Genomic DNA, 12,107 nt, shown 5'->3' with positions numbered 1-12,107 from the left:
ATACAAGGAGCTTTGTTTGTGCAGACCAATGTCTAAGGCGCGAATCGGCCAATCAAATTATCACGTCTGTAGTTATGTTTGTCAGACGATTGAATCAGCCAATCAGAACCAGTGCCGTAACTACCGGGGGCAGAGGGGGCAACGTGCTCAGGCGCTACCCTTAAGGGGGCACCAAATTGACCAATTCAGCATCGATTCCGCGCCCTCCAAGCGATGAAAGTCAAAATTTTCAGCACAAAATCTATTGAAAGAACATTTTAAGACCGATATTCAACTTCTAGAAACCAAGATTAATTAGTGGTAGGCCTTATTTGTCCAAAATTAGTGCGCGTCCAGCAAGCAAATGTTAAAAAAATTTCCCACGCCTAAGATATTCTGGGGGTGTAGGGGCGCAAATTTTTTTTCTTGCCCCAGGCGCTACCAAACCTAGTTACGCCACTGATCAGAACCCTACTACCGTGTTTACACTGTGCCCACTCTCAAAATGTAAACAAGTGCCATTCTTCTTTGAAGGAAACTGTAGTAATTATAACCTCCTTTTTGGTGTAAAAAATTATGACCCTCACTATTTTTGGTATACAATTTGTATGACCCCTAGTATATTCATGACCCCATTCTGAAGAAAATGACAGCCCCCTAAATGCACAAAAAATTGTCTTTTATGCAAAGGTCATTCAGCACTTTTGAGCCAACCTGAAGCATTCATCCTTGTTCACCTTAACTGATATTGGAGGTCAAGCTTCACCTCGATCAGCTTACTTTTTGCTCACAAATTTGAAGTCAACTTTCACTATATAAAGTGTTCTGTTGGGCCAAGCTTCACCATGCATCCAAAAGGATTTTCATTGTCTCACCATTTATGCGTTCAATTTGTCACCATCATGCATCGGTTCACGATAATAATGCCTGAAAGCGAAAGCCAAGTTTAACCTTAATCATACGAATGCTTTTATTAGTTCAAGCTTCACCCAGAAGTTCATTTTGATAAGTCTAAACTTAATCATCGTAAAGCGGTATCCAAGAAGAAGAAGAAAATAGTGAAGCTTGACGTGGCTTGAGGAGGGTACTGAGTTCCAAGATTCACAATGATGCCCACATTAATGTCTTCTGGATCTTCTTATTGTGGGATAGCAACCCCTGTAAACATGGTAAATGTATTCCTTATTTTTAAGATGCTCGCTTGGCTTCTGTAACAGTATCCACATCAAGTTGTGAAGCAAGTGTGTATGCTGTGGATAGAAAAAAATACGATTATTATTGACATATCTCTGTTGAAATGTTCTCATTCCTAAAACACTATTACAATGTACCAAATCATTGTATATATTATCTTCAATTAATTGTCACCATAATTAGTTCCCTTCACCTAATAAACAAGAAATCAAGGGCTCAGGGACATAACATCTTAACTCAAAATTGCTAGTTTGAGTGCACTGTGTAAATACAAACCATGATGTAGATCTATATGATTTTGTGTACATTAAAATTTTCATATTAAAATCTCATTTTCATCACAACGATACTGTGGCGTATATTGGGGTGCCACCAGTGTTCAAATATGCCTCAAAAGTTACAGGCCAGCCAGGCTTGACCTTTTAAAAAGTTACCGCCAGCCAACTAGATGCCAGTCAGAAAATTTCCGCCAGGCCAAAAAGTTACATGCCAATGGCCGACTGACCGCCATATTTTGTATGTTGGGTGCCACCCCAGTCCCAACCTTTCCCTGGTTCTGGAGTACGGTGCATCTCATGCCCTCTTGTCAAGCAAATTTCTTGTCCCTAGTCTCAAAACATGCCATTGGTCAATATATTACTGCATACCAAATTTAAAATTATTCCAAAATCATAATAGGGGGCTCCGTGATGCTGAAATTGTTGGTCAATGACCATACCCTAATGTTAATGTTAGAAATTATTGCTGCCTTATGCATTTTAGTTCATGCAGTTAGGACTATTAATGAATAAAGATGTTAAAAAAGCATACTTGTCTCAAAATTAAACATAAGGGAGCTATCTACAAAGACCAAGTTTATGTAAACACAAATGGCTGCCTTGTGCTGTCTTTACTGTGTAATTGTGAAATTGCTAAAATATTCATAACTTTCCTATTTGACCTGTTAGGCAGATAATACTAAAGACTTGAGATCACACACTTGCATCTAGACCTTGCTCAATTTGATGAGACAACACACACAGGCCTGATGAGCTCAAGGGTAGCCTTGTTCAAGGCCTTCTAAGATTTCCTCCCTGCTTGAACTATTTTTGGGCTCATGAAGTCAGTGAGGGCCACAGATTACAGCTATTAATGACCGTGCGTATGCTGAAAAATTGAACTTGGGCTCAGTCTACGAACCGCCAAACAGCCTTGTCTCGCCATACAAGCTCGCAGGCACAACCCGAGTTTGATTGTTCAACTTAAAACACATGATTATAAGCAGCCACAGTCTGTGATGGTCATATCATGGACACTGATGGACAGGGTTGTAGCTAGGATATTTTCAGTGCTGGGTGGCATTTGATGAAAATCTTGCATATTTATTTATTTCTTTATTTCTTTATTTATTTATTTATTTATTTATTTCTTATTTAACCTGGGGTGACCAATCAATGCACTGGCATTGTTCTCCCTTGGTTCCCAGGTGGAAATTGTTTGCCAAAATAGACCAAATTCTTAACTAATTCAATAAAATGCTGCAATTTTGGCCTCTGAGTGGTGGGCTCCAATGCTAAAATTGGAGCCGCGTGATAGGCTCCAAAACCGATTGGTGGGCTCTACCGCCCCCCACCGCCCACTGTAGCTACATCCCTGATCATGGACTTGCCAAGCCCAAAAGTTGTGATAGGATTCAAGTGCTGGTCATGAGGGAGGAAACTTAGAGGGCTAGCCAGAGGGCTGAGGTTCTTCAAATCTTGAGATTGGATATCTTCGATTGGCACTCGCAGGAAATCAGAGCTGGGTTTTACTCCATGCTCAACGCTCATTGATATTGAGGGCATTAATGTCATTGAGTGATGCTTTGGTACATGTATGCTTCAGAGTCTCAACATTCTGGGGGAAAGGAAATCAGGACCATATTGTTTATGTGTTAAGATTGTGAGTGATCCAAGGATCATGCACATTGCACAGCTAGATCAGCAAGGGCTGCAGATGGAGTCATTTCTGTAGACACTGATGAGGGTTTCCCAAATCCAGTTCCAATAAGGCATATATGTGTCATGATTATTTACGTCATTCTGCTTCATACTTTGCCTTTCATCTGGCCTAGCATCTACAATGCTCTAGAATTGTAAACTTCTGAGTTTGCTCACCACTACCTATCCACAACTTCACGATATAAACCACCTCTGCTGAGAACTCCCATCTGAAGATTTGAAGAACCTCAGCCTCCATTCTTTTAACATATTGGGTGCTGTGACTGCTGTCTCATCAAATTGAGCAAGGTCTATAAATGTGCAAATGTGCGATCACTCTTCTGTAGTAGTATCAGCCTAACAGGTCAAAGTTGGCACAAAAACAGTAACGTTATGTATTCACAATTACACAGTAAAGACAGCAAATGGCAGCCAATTTTGTTTACATAAACTTGGCCTTGTTATTTTTTGAGTAAGACTGTTATTTTGATCATCTTTTATTCATTGATAGTAGTAAGGACTAAGTTACTAGTACAGCAGTCATTTGTAATGTACACAATGCATGAATAAATAGCTGCCTTATGCATATGGTATGGCTATTGACCCCAAAACGACTTTGGAATCATTTTAAATTTGCAATGGGGACAAGAAATTTGTGTGACATGAGGTGATGGGGGGCACGAGATGTACCCTATTCTGGAGCCACTGATTTTGTTTCTAGATATTTGTGTAACTGCATTTCACAAAATGACCAAGTGATAATTTTGACAAGTTGGTACTTTCACAGCTTTGGGGCACATCCATTTTGTATCCTTGCCCTTGGCGCACAACCCCCTAGCTACACCAGGCAACATGAAAAGAAACATATATACGGGAATAGCTGTTCTTACCAACAATGGCTGGTGTGTGTCATTCATGGTCTTGTTTGATCACATCTAATCCTGTTCTGCCCCACTGTAAAAATCATCCATCAATCTTCTACATAGTTTTGCAAATGTCTTCTCCATATCCAGTGTACTTGGAAACACAAACACTGCCATGCCTGGAGTAAGCTCCACCATCTGGAAGTAGTAAAACAGTTCAGTATAATTATAACACTTACTGGCAAAGTTCATGGAGATTGAATGAAAGTTAAAAATTTGCTCAAATTTATTTAGCTGTCAACGCCACACAAGTAGCCTACAGGTACTGTATTCACCATAATTAGTTCCTTCTCCTAATAACCACCCTTAAAGAAACTTTTGAAAGACAGCTGTACAACTAAATTCATCAAATGTCTAAATAAAAGTATACCTCAGTTCTAAACAGTGGTGGCACTACTAGGGGGCAGGGGGCATTTGCACATAAAAAATAATTTTATTAAAGAACATCCATGGATCACTTTGCAGGGTCTTAGGCAAGATTTGAAGGTTTAGGTGTGTAAATTGAAAAAACTGGGTGTGTAAATTTAAACATTTGTGTACAAAGTATAGGCCATGTGGGCAAAAACTGGACGTGTACAAATTTGGGTGTGTAACATTTGCTGGCTGCCTAAGCCCTACAATCAAAGAAATTAATGTTGGTACACTCGGGCATACTAAATGTAAATCGCCACCCCTCTCCCCAGTTCAATGTTGATGAAAGCACTTTTTCCATTGGGCTCTCCAGTCTCCCCAACATTGATTGAGGGGAATGGGGAGGGAAGAGGAAAGGAGAAGGTATGTACTTCTCATCAAACATAGTTATACTAATTTCACTTAACTCTCAGAGCGGCAATGAAGAGTTCCAACATATTGTCAAGGTGTGATTGTAGCTTGCAAGACTATTTGTGGTACTATTTGTGATTTATCCCTCAGAATGGATAAAATAAAAATCAAATCAAATGCCTTGATCAAACTTCATCCAGCAGGAATATCTCCAATATTCTACATTTCAATTTTTTATTTACGATTTAGCAAAGGAATATACTATAGATAATGCATGATGTATATATCGAATTTGTTATATGATGTATTTTATTGACACGAAATTTGATACAGGTAAAATATGCCCTTCCTGACTGCCATTCTGCCCTTTTTTATGTCCTCTACCAACGGCTAAAATAGTACAAAATATTGCACCAAATGGCGTCATTTGCACCTCAAATTTTTTTAAATCGATAGCTTCACAGGGGGACACCCTCTGGCTCCCCACCCCAGGTGCTAAAGCAGCCATGGAGAGGCACTTTGCTGTTTTCTTTTATTTCATGTGGCACTTCAACATATTTGAGGAAGCCTAATCTACATGATACTTGTTGTGAACGAGCGAGCAGGAAATTGGCAAAGTGTTTCCGTAACTGTTTTCCTTTATAAAGCCATTTTAGAGTGTTTTATTTAAAAGGCGCCTTTACTTGATAACTCTAGCTTCAATTTCAATTTTTTTTGCACACGATATAATACGCATTGGATGCTAGAGTGCATTGCTAAAATGTTTTTTGTTTTGTCTGCGGTGCAATCTTTTGTTATATTTATTCTGTTTAGATGTTGAAATTTGGATGAAAGTTATTTTGATGAGTCAACTACAGTACGGTATCTTTTGAGCAAGATTTGCCTATTTTGAACAGTCTAAAATTTAGCTAAAGTTTAATTTTAGCAACATTTTTGATGCGATTGTCTGTCGTGATCAGCTGTGTAATTTACTATTTTACTTCTGAACTTCCATTGCTTTACACGGTACGTGTCATGCTTCAGCGAATCCGACTAGATTTTGAATGCAATGGTCTCTAGAATGTAGGTATGCTAGGTGAATTCAAATTTGCCATCAAACTGCATCATTTTATATATATCAAATTAAAGCCCTTGAGTAAACAAAGCCAAAACTGAAAACCTTTTTTTCATAGCACTTTCCATAGCAAAGTTACATCTTGTCAAAGATTGACTTTCATCAAACAATGTCAAAAAGATTCAGCTAGCAAAATTCCCCAAAACGGCATTTCGGGGTGTTTCTAGATCTTAGTCTCATTATGATAGCAGCTTTTTTAATGGAACTGCTATCAAAATCCTCTAAAATTCCATGTGCGAGTGACTTATCACCATAAAAAATCATATATTTGGGTCAAGTGAAGTATAGAAAACATATTTATGTAGGTTTCTTTCTTCGGGCACAAGTTTTAAATTTCTATGTAAAAATGCATTGACATTGTCGGCGAATTTGGCTGACTATGGCAAATGTGTTTGCCTGGCATACCTATAGAATGTGAAGCTATCGGTGAACAAATTCTTGGCTATCTCTTCTCGAGCAACTTGGAGCAAGGCACCCATGTGTGCCAAAAATCACTTGCTCCCCCTCGGCTCGGCTTGCCAAAAAATTGCTTGCCCCACCCCTTTCGCTCGATAAAATTTCTTGGCACCCCCCCCCTCCCATTTTACCGCCAGGAATTTTTATAGGGCATTAGGGGGGTGCTTATTTTGTACAAGTGGACTTTTTTCCAGGTGGGGGTGGCAATTTTACATCGCACCCACCCCCACCCCGCAACCCCCCCGGCTCATAATTATTGCACAGCCCCTACGTCAGAAGTAGGTATAGTGCAATAGATAGAACAGTCCCCGGCATGCCCGGGAACAGCCCCGACCGAGAGAATGCTAAATATCTTTATCATGTTTACTTTAAGCTTACCCATGTTGTTTCCCGGGCTAAGTTACTAAACACACGTCACACATATTTTTAGACTGAAGTACTTACTTAATATAGGTGATAGCTGCTAACGACGCCTCTTTCTTTCTCCAGGCATGCCAGGATATCAGTAAAAGTAATATTAGTGGATGAATTATTCACTAGAAAGAATAAGATGACTGGAATTCTTCTTCGCATGTGTGTACATATATATACCAATCCAGCTGATCAGCTGATTCGTTGATTAGTCTCCCACCAGTCGTAAACCAAACTGGTTACGGCATGTATAGCAAGTCAACGCCGCCATAAATCGTTTTAAATTGAAAGAGATGAAATTCCCCTCAAATTCGCATTTTGAAAAGGAAATTTTAACTTTATCTGGCTGACCTGATAGCTTATGATTTTCTTAAACAAAATATGGCAAAAAAAAATTTTTGGAAATTTTTTTTGAGGGGTCTTGGACCACGCCCATTCCACCTCCCTTAAGGCCTTTATTATAGAACCTAATGAATAAACAGAATCAGGGATTATCAGGATTATTACGGTTTATTGCGTTTATTATAGCAGCTTGATCTAGATGAATACATGTAGGCCTAATTATTCGTCCTTCGCATTATAATATTACTCATGAGTTGAGAGATTATAAATAAAGCTGATATTAAGACTATTAAGCAGTATACAGACTTTTTATTGTACGTACAATATTGTATGTACAATATGTACGTTATTTAATCTATTGCCATTCTATTTCCTGTACTGTTTAAGTTCTAACGAATGTTTGATGACGTAAAATCGATAATATATTTCTGCTAGGTATTGTATGTAACATATTATCGATTTTTCGTCATCAAACATTCGTTAGAACTTAAACATTACTGGAAATAGAATGGCAATAGATTAAATAACGTACATATTGTACATACAATATTGTACGTACAATACTCGGAGTCTGAAGCGCGCTTTATGCTAGTCCTAATCACTCAGAACGCTAGTCACCCCCGGGAGTCACCCACTCAAGGTTATCAACTATTTTAAACTGTTGCGATTTGGTAATTCACATCATCTTGCGAATGGTGGTGAGCTTTGGCAAAAGTTGCATTGATCATTTTATAGCGAGCGTGTAGAAGAATTCAAATATCAGAGATATACTTTTGGTATATCCTGTGGTTCTTGAGTTCTGTTGTAAAGAGGGCTGAAACAGCAACACTTTTGTAAAACGTACATAACTCATTAAGAACAATAAATCAAGCAAGTTTTCAAAGTATATGATTTGTAGAATGAACTCTTGCAAAACATCAAAGTGTTATTTTTCAATAATATATTGATGTAGATAATAAAAATTGATTTTTTTTTTGGCTGCTTCGACCAACAATACCTCGTCTACCCTTAAAGGCTGACTCCAGCAATCACAACATTATGCCTTATATGAAAGAAAAATAATTATCAAACACGAATCACGTGGCTTTATTACAAACAAACTCATAGTGACCATAAAACGAATAAAAACATCCATCTCTCAACACGCGATATTCAAAATTGCCGGGCGCTGAAATTGTCGAGTGCAATGACGTCCCAGTAATATAATAAAGGTTGACGACAATTGAGCACAAATAACCATTACGTCATTGAACTTAGACAATTTCGGGGCGGGAATTTTGAATATCGCGTGTTGAGAGCCAACTGTTTTTATTCGTTTTTATGGTCAATATGAGTTTGTTTTGGATAAAACCATGTGATTCGTGCTTGATAATTATTTTTCTAACATATAAGGCATAATGTTATGATTGCCGGAGACTCCCTTTTATAGCGCTATTAGTCTGGTGCCGCTTCGGATGTTTTTGTGTGTTTTCTATAGGCCTATCTCTGCGACCTACCGATTCAGAATCTGGCGGGTGCTACCCTGGCACCAAATGACCCCATAGGGTTATACAGTGGTCAAAAACTGAAAGTATTCAAATATCACTTCAAAGTATGGCAAATTATTCGTCTACGCCCACGGAACACAAATACTGAAACTTGGTACATGGGTAGTTCACATGAAATGCAACAAACCTACGGATGCGTTTGGCAAATTTCCATTTGCATAATTATATAATAGTGGCCCTAATCAACTTGTCTAATTAGTGGCCCTAATTAATTATGCAAATTAAAATTTGCCAAACGATTTTGTAGTATCTTGTGTGTACTACACATGTACCATAATGACCTCAGTACCATATCTGGGTACCATATCTCTTTTAATTGTATCTGAAATCTGGAGTTTTTTGAAAAAAATAATTCGCCCACTATTAAGACGGAAAAATAAACTCACCGTAATGATGAGTACAATTTTTCCCGCCCAACTCTGTATAAAGATATACATTAAAATTGAACCAAGAAAAATGTCACTGCCTTCGGCGGCTAAATATAAAAAAATACCGCCGCTTCGGCGGCAACAAAATAAATTCCACCTGACCCAAACTCCCACCCTCCCCCGAGAATCAAATGGTGTGTCCCTAACATTCGTACTATTGAAGTTCCTGACATTGTGGATACTCCCAGAGTCTTGTTAGATATCGAATAGGTAGTGTGAAGCATTGCTTTTTATTTGAAGTTTGGAATCGGTTTAACCTCGGTGATAACTTTATTCAATGGGTTAAATCCTTTTATAATAAAAGGAAAAATTATGTTATTAATAATGGTTTTCTTAGTAGTGCTATCATAATCATTGACAGGGGCGCAGCCAGAATTTATTATAAGAAAATCATTTTACCTTGACAATCGCGGGGGGTCGTTTAGAACGTTCTGCATGAATCCAATGGGACCAAACTTACGCTAGAGTGAACACAATAATGCGATTGATTTTCTTACACGTAAAAATATGGCCAATTCAGAAAGAAAATCTTGTTTATCGTATAGGGCCTACTATACACAATTACTTTTTGTTGGCCACTGAACTATTTTTTTCACTGACGTAGGCCTATGCATTTTTAAATTATATGCCTAGATACTTTATAACGTGTTCCCATGTTGAAAGTTGACAGATATTTGTTATCTGATTGAAGTTGCTGACTAAAGAGAACTTTTCACTACAGATCATGTTATGTTTGGAATAAACTCCCTCAGGACATCCGTAGAAACTTTTCTTCCATGACCCTTCATACATTTAAAAACTATTTCAGAATTCTAATTAGATACATAAATTATTTGATTTTATCAATTTCCACAAATTTATACAACTTTGTGTCTTTTATCTTTCTATCTGATGTCAAACATGTATACATTGTTATAATAATATTAATATTTAATCATGTAACTATTACCAGACCTGATGTAAAAAATAAACCTCACTGCTGTACAATGTAAATAATGTATATACAGGGTGTCCCAGAATGATCTATACCGGGAAAGATGGAATTTTTTAGGTATGAAGGGCATGTTGAAGGGTCATATTGTTTTGCATTTTAAGTTCTACATATATTTAGCTTTTTCAGATTTTTTAGATTTTAAAAATTGGACGTTTCTAGTAGAAGTTATAGAAGATTGCATAAAAAATGGTGAATTCTAAGTTTTGACAACACAACCTATTTTGAAAATCTGTAACATTACTAACCGTTCAGCACAAAGTTATTTGGAAAAAGTTATGCAGGTATTTTAGTTGTGCCCTGTTCATATTTCCACTAAATAGCCGATATCTATCTATTATTTATGATGTTACGAAGCAATCATTATATGGAATTAAGGATTTGTGGCCCATTCTCTCTTTGGCGGTAGTTTTAAATATAGTTATTGTGGTGTGAGGTCCATGTCATTTGAAATGCTTGCAGAGATCGAACTGGTTGTGGTACAGAAAAGACGGCTCTTCAATTTACTGTACAACAGCGTGGATTTCTTTCAAAAACTTACTGGCAAACCGGCAGCTATGTTGAAATGCAAAGAAGATTCATTAGACGATAGTGTATAACGTAAAGAAGTTTGACGAGCACGGAACTGTCAGGAATCGGCAGAGTGAAGCTTCAGGTGCTCGGAAGACTGTAAGAACTAGAGCGAACATTCGGGCGAACATTGCAGCTTTCCGGCAAGCTTTAAGACGCAACCCCAACAGTAGTTGTCGTCGAAATGCTGTGCCAAACATCCCACGTTCTTCATTTAATCGTATCGTGCCATTTTTCAAAGGTATTCGAGTCGTTTTTCATCGATTTTACATTATTGCATGCCACGCCAAAACAAATAAAGGTAGCGTGCTGAAATTAACAGAAAAAGTAGGAGACATGTCAACATTATAATGCTGGTATCAAAAATAGATACACTGCCCGTCTTCTATTTTTAGTTATTTTTGCAAACACGGTACAAATCATTCTGGGACACCCTGTATTATGTAACTGTTGCTTCCATGCATTGCTTTTAATTTCATATTAACTTCTGTTATATGTAATTGTACAATGTATGTTGTATTGTCACTCAGGGCCCCCTTGGAAATCAGTTACTGAAGGGGCTACCCAGGTTAAAGAAAGATTAAATAAAATAAATATATAAATATGGACCCCGATATAGACGATTGAATGAAGACGATTTATTTGTACTATGATTTCATTTCATATTTATTATACCTCATACATGTCGTACCTAATCATACCATAATGTGCATAGGGAGACAAACATGATAACGTTAATATTCTGGAAAAAGTTTGTAACATTTCATATGCATGCTGTGTCTCTCAATAGCTTCTCGGCCCATCGTTAACCGTAGAACAATCTGTCAGTCAGCATAGATATTGACAAAAATTAAATCCCATCAAATCAATTTAAAGCTGCACCCCTTTTTGAAATACTGCTTCGACTTAAAATGTATGTAGGCCTACTATATAGAGGTGCTTTTTGGACCTTTTTGACCTTTTCCCAACATTTTGGACATTTTTGACAAAAGAAGAAATTTTTCGTTTGCTACGCTCGCAAATGGGTAATTTTTTGGACCTAAAAAGCATAAAAAAACCTGTGTTATTTTTGGCCTTTGGTGATGGGGGGGGGGGGGCTACTGAACGCCCCCTGCATATTTGCTGTCCTAGTGCACGCTAGAATATAACCGTTGCTAGGTCAACTGGCTCACGCTTTCTTTGTTACGAACCACTGATCAAAATGATCACAACACAAAGCCTATGGATCAAAATTCGGAACAGGTGTATGAGCAGTAACCAATGGTTACTAACATGCACTACGACAGCGAACATGTGGGATTTTTTAAGGCTGCCCAGTATCACCATATTTTGTTCATTTTGATGATAATAAATAAATTAAAAAAATTTGTGTGTCCTACAACAAAATCAATAATAGTATCACCTTCACAAATGCCGACATAATTCAAACACT

At 37.7% G+C, this 12,107-nt stretch overlaps 1 long non-coding RNA gene across 1 annotated transcript; it reads right to left on the bottom strand.

Annotated features, from left to right (window-relative positions):
• Positions 1-383: 383 nt before the first annotated feature.
• On the bottom strand, positions 384-6,994 carry LOC140163148 (uncharacterized). The gene is made up of 3 exons (XR_011860411.1): positions 6,831-6,994; positions 4,022-4,192; positions 384-1,229 (listed from the first exon to the last, which is right to left on the bottom strand). It is a non-coding gene; the product is annotated as an uncharacterized lncRNA (long non-coding RNA).
• Between the last annotated feature and the right edge of the window lie 5,113 nt (positions 6,995-12,107).

This window comes from Amphiura filiformis, chromosome 10 (assembly GCF_039555335.1).
Source record: "Amphiura filiformis chromosome 10, Afil_fr2py, whole genome shotgun sequence".
NCBI classification, from domain to species: domain Eukaryota; kingdom Metazoa; phylum Echinodermata; class Ophiuroidea; order Amphilepidida; family Amphiuridae; genus Amphiura; species Amphiura filiformis.
This window is presented reverse-complemented; position numbering and strand designations above follow the sequence as displayed.